At 29.3% G+C, this 5000-nt stretch overlaps 1 protein-coding gene across 6 annotated transcripts in view; it reads left to right on the top strand.

Annotated features, from left to right (window-relative positions):
• Window positions 1–5000, top strand: part of LOC124950778 (serine/threonine-protein phosphatase 2B catalytic subunit 2-like) — a 53627-nt gene that overhangs the window by 11682 nt on the left and 36945 nt on the right. The gene's annotated exons all lie outside the window — the stretch shown is intronic.

The following is a 5000-nucleotide window of genomic DNA, read 5'->3' as shown; positions in this document are numbered from 1 at the left end:
GAATAACAAAACGAAATGATATGGGAGCGAACGAGAGAAAAAAGAACAAAACGAAACGAAAAAGAAAAAAGAGAAAAACAGAATAAAGGACAAAAAGAAAAAGAAGGAAAGAGAAAAAAAAAAAAAAAGAAAGAAATTATAATACATCCACGAACAAAATTCGATCATGTACGATGATATTTAATCAACGAGAAATGTTGTTTTTCAATAATAATCCTATTTTAAATTTTATTTTCAATTTTATTTTCAATCCTATTTTAATAGAGAAAGAAATACTATTAAATAATGAATAATATTATATATATAATAATAATAATAATAATTGTAATTAAATTAATATCTTATTTTGAATTACATTGATTATTTAATTAATTAATTAATAATAATAAACAAATAATTATTTTCAATAATCTCAACTTTTATCTAAAAAAAAAAAGAAAAAAAAAAAAAAAAAAAAAAAAAACAAAACGACCATATATTAATATAAAAAAAAAAATCTATGATGATTATCGAGTAAGATGATCCATACGAACGATCGTTCTCTCATTCCTTCTCTCTCTCTCTCTCTCTCTCTCTCTCTCTCTCTCTCTCTTCCTTTATCTTTCTCTTTGCGTTTAGTAAATCCTTTGAAATTGAACTTCCTGTCCAATATTTCGTCGTGTCCGATAACAGGGAATCTTTCAGAACGATCTATCCTTCGAACGTTCAATCAGAGCCCAGTGTCATTGGACTTTGATCGTTGGTAGAGTACCGGAAGCTAACCAGGTAACACGACGTGCTGCCACCTGCTCTATCGATCCGGAGCCACCCAACTCTATATATTTCTCTCTCTCTCTCTCTCTCTCTCTCTCTCTCTCTCTCTCTCTCTCTCTCTCTCTCTCTCTTTCTACCTGTTTCTCGTTCAACTTTAGCTGGTACTCCTCGTCGGATGAGCGACGAAACGAGTATGAGTTTCCATTTGTTGCGGTGGCCAGATTTGACCATAGCAGGGAATCATTTTAGGACCACCATTAACCCATTTTACCCAGCTCCTGTGGTCGCGCATTTTAGCTTATCGCCTTTTCCCTACTAAACGTATAACTTTCCCTCCCTCGTTCTCTCCCCCTCCTTCCTACTTCTTTCCTACTTCTCATCTAAATCTTCTCTATTTCTCTATTTCTCTGTCTCTCTCTCTCTCTCTCTCTCTCTCTCTCTCTCTCTTTCTCTCTCTATCTCTATCTCTATTTCTCTCTTGTTCTTTTTTGCTCTTTCATGGTTCATTCTTATGATTTATATATCTGATATCTGTGGGAGATCGTTCAGATATTTTTATTCTTCTTTAGAAAATCTTTGAAATAAAATAAGAAAAAAATTGTGAGAGAGAGAGAGAGAGAGAGAGAGAAGAGTCGTTTGAAATTTAATCGTTCCGTTTAAATTTCAAAATTGAACACGAGACATTTCCATTAAATTTTGTGATTTAATTAAACGCAAATCAAATCGTTAACTCGATTCGATGCTTTTAATAAATATTTTTTGTCCCTTTTCGCAAATCTGATCGGATCGGGAAATTCTTCAATAATTTTTATCATCTGTACCATCGCGACTATTTTTCGAGACTTTTTAGAAGAATTTTCTTTTCTTCTTCTTTTCTTTTGTTTCTTTTTTTCTTTTTTTTTTTCTTTTTTCTTTTTTCTTTTTTTTTTTTTTTTTGCTTTTCCTTTCTTTCTTCCTTTCTTCCCTTTTTCTCTTCAGATCGCGTAAAATTTACATAAGTAAAAATAATTCCTTGAGGCTCCATCCTGTTATACAAATTTAAATATTTCAACGTAAATTTATTATCATCTTTATTCGCGTCTTATTCGGGTCAATTATTTCGATCAAATATTTCAAATCATAAAAATTAAATATAAAAAGAATCGCACCCTTAACGTAAATGTTAAATATATTAGAGGAAAAAAAGAAAAAAAAAAAAAAAAAAAGAAAGAAAAAAAAAAAGAAAAAAAAAAGAATGGAAAAAGAATGGAAAAAGATGAGAACGTAAAAAAAGAAAAAAAGAAAAAAAAAAGAAAAAAAAAACAATTTTAACAAAGCTCGACGTATAAAAGGACGTATTTAATACGTGTCAGCGTACTCCTCAATGAGAATTAAAATAATTTAATATCTTCTTCACAATAGATGCATAGTTACACACATTCGCGCACGCACGCACACACACACACACATACACACACACATATATATATATATATATATGTAAAGAGAGAGAGGGAGAGAAAGAGAGAAAGACATTTGAAAGGATGGACGTATCTATAGTTTTCTTAGAAATGAACTGACCTACCTACCTCTCAACTTTGTTCAGTACACTTCTTATACTTGAAATGTTATCGACATATTTTCAACGTCGACTCGAAGAAAGCATTTCCAATGAGAATAAGAAAGTTATATGAATAACTATCTCGATCTATAAAGCTTGCGAGAATAATTTTTCTCTCGTAAAATAAAAAGATTTTAAAATTTACGTTTTAAATTCTCTCTCTCTCTCTCTCTCTCTCTCTCTCTCTCTCTCTCTCTCTCTCATAAAATTATTCATCTTATTATCGCCATCTTTCGAAAATCGAATAATCTTCATTTTCATTCATTTCCTTTCATTTCATTTCATTTCATTTCATTTCATTTCATTTCGTTTCGTTTCGTTTCGTTTCGTTCATTCAAAGATAAGAAGAAGAAGAAGAAGAAGAAGAAGAAGAAGAAGTAGAAGTAAAAGAAGAAGAAGAAGAAGAAAAAAAAAAAATATGAAAGAAGAAGTGTGACAGGTGATGTGACAAGATTTTCTCATTTATTTCATAGAAAAATTTGACGTCATATTTTTTTCTTCTTTACTTTTTCTTTCTTCTTTATTTTTTTTTTTTTTTTCTTTTCCTTTTCTCTTCTTTTCTTTTCCTCCACTCCATTTTCTTTCTCTCTTTCTTTTCCTTTCTCTTTCTCCTTTTATATTCCCTTAGAGATATTCTCTCTCTCACTCTTTCTGAATGGGTGTCTTTCTCCTTCTTCTTTCCTTTCTTTTCTTTTTTCTTTTCCTTTTCGATTTTGCAAATTTCTCTCAAACAAAAAATAGAATTCGAATTATTCTCGAACGTTCAGTCCCAGCCAGCGGATCATTTTTTTCTTTTTTTTTTTTTTTTTTTTTTTTTTTAACATTACAAAGACCATTCTTTCGATTTTATACTCGTCGGAAGCAGGTGTGTCGTTGTAGTTTCATAAAACGAACAAGTATGCGTGTATATATGTGTGTGTGTGTGTGTGTATGTGTCTGAGAGAGATAGATAGAAAGAGAAAAAAAGAGAGAGAAAGAGAGAGAGAGAGAGAGAGAGAGAGAGAGAGAGAGAGAGAGAAGATCATACTTGAAATTCTTAGCCAATTTCAACATAAAATATATCTATAGATATATTTGAAAATCCTGTTTCGTGATAACACGAGAATGCCATCTCTTCGTTCGAGAATGCACAAATGCCATTTTTATTTTTTTTCACTTCTACATGTATATACTAACTATATATACGCACACACACACACACACACATACACACACATATATATATATATATATATATATATATATATATATTCGTTTAGAAATATATATTAGAATAAAGATGAGATTGAAACATTTTGTCGTTTCAATCTTTCGAACAACTTATACACACATATACTCATATATATATATATATGTATGTGTGTGTGTGTGTGTGTTATACATGTAAATGTATATGTATATATGTATATATATACACATATATATGTATGTGTATGGTGCACTATATCCGGTCAATAGTTTTATTGTCCTCTATTTCTCTCTCTCTCTCTCTCTCTCTCTCTCTCTCTCTCTCTCTTTTATATATATACACACACACTTTCGGAACATTTGATTTTACCATATTCTGTCGTTCTTTTTCTCCCCCACGCCCATCGTTTACGCTTACGATCGTCGTTCGAACGATAAATTTTCTCGTCGACAAGTTTTTTTTTTTTCAATAGAAAAGGACTTTTCTTTTTTTTCTATTTCTTCTTTATCCTTTCTTCTTTTCTTCCCTTTTTTCTTCTTTTTTTTTTTTTTAATCCAACACTCAACAATAAAGAAAAATGTACTCGGGGAATATTTACGTCATACGAATCATCATCGTTCTTATATGCGCTAATATATATATATATATATATATATATATATATATATATATATATATATATATGTATATTCGAAGGAAAAGGAAAAAATAAAGAAGAAGAGAAAAAGAAAAAAAAAAGGAAATAGAAAGAAGGATTAGAAAATTTACGTAGCGTTCATCATCATTCTTTGTATAAGGAATTATATTGCAAGAAAAAAAAAAAAAAAGAAAAAAACAGAGGAAAGATTAAAGAATTTACGTCGTACGAATCTTTCGTAATTGCGTAACAAATGATCGAATAAATGGTCAGAAAGATAGATAAATAAGTAAATAAATATATCGAAGAAAAAAAAAAGAAGAAAAAAAAAAAATAAAAGAACGAATGAAAAATGTACCTTATAATAAAAAAAAAAAAAAAAAGAAAAAAAAAAAAAGAAAAAAGAAAAAGAATCAAATATCTTCGATACTTTATTTTTGATACGTTATTTTCCTTTCTTGTTGCTTTTTTTTTTTTTTTTTTTTTTTTTTTTTTTTTTTTTTTTATATAATACATAACATATAATAAACATAATATATAACTATACAGTAACCTATTACACATATAATATATGACAATATGTATATGATATAAAATTATATAATATTTCAAGAATTTCGAATGAAAGTTTAGAGACTTTGGCAGATAGAAATACACGCACACACACACAGACACATATGTATATATAACACGTGTGTATATAACTCTTCAAGTATCGAATTCGGTTTTGTCCGGACGATTTTATCGACTCCGACGTTTTCGTATGTTCAATAGCACATAAATTGGAAATTCTCACTCGATCTCGTCCACTTCCTGACCGT

This window comes from Vespa velutina, chromosome 7, assembly GCF_912470025.1.
Source record: "Vespa velutina chromosome 7, iVesVel2.1, whole genome shotgun sequence".
In the NCBI taxonomy this organism is placed as follows: domain Eukaryota; kingdom Metazoa; phylum Arthropoda; class Insecta; order Hymenoptera; family Vespidae; genus Vespa; species Vespa velutina.
The sequence above is the reverse complement of the archived record's forward strand: the minus strand, read 5'-3'. Positions and strand labels throughout refer to the sequence as shown.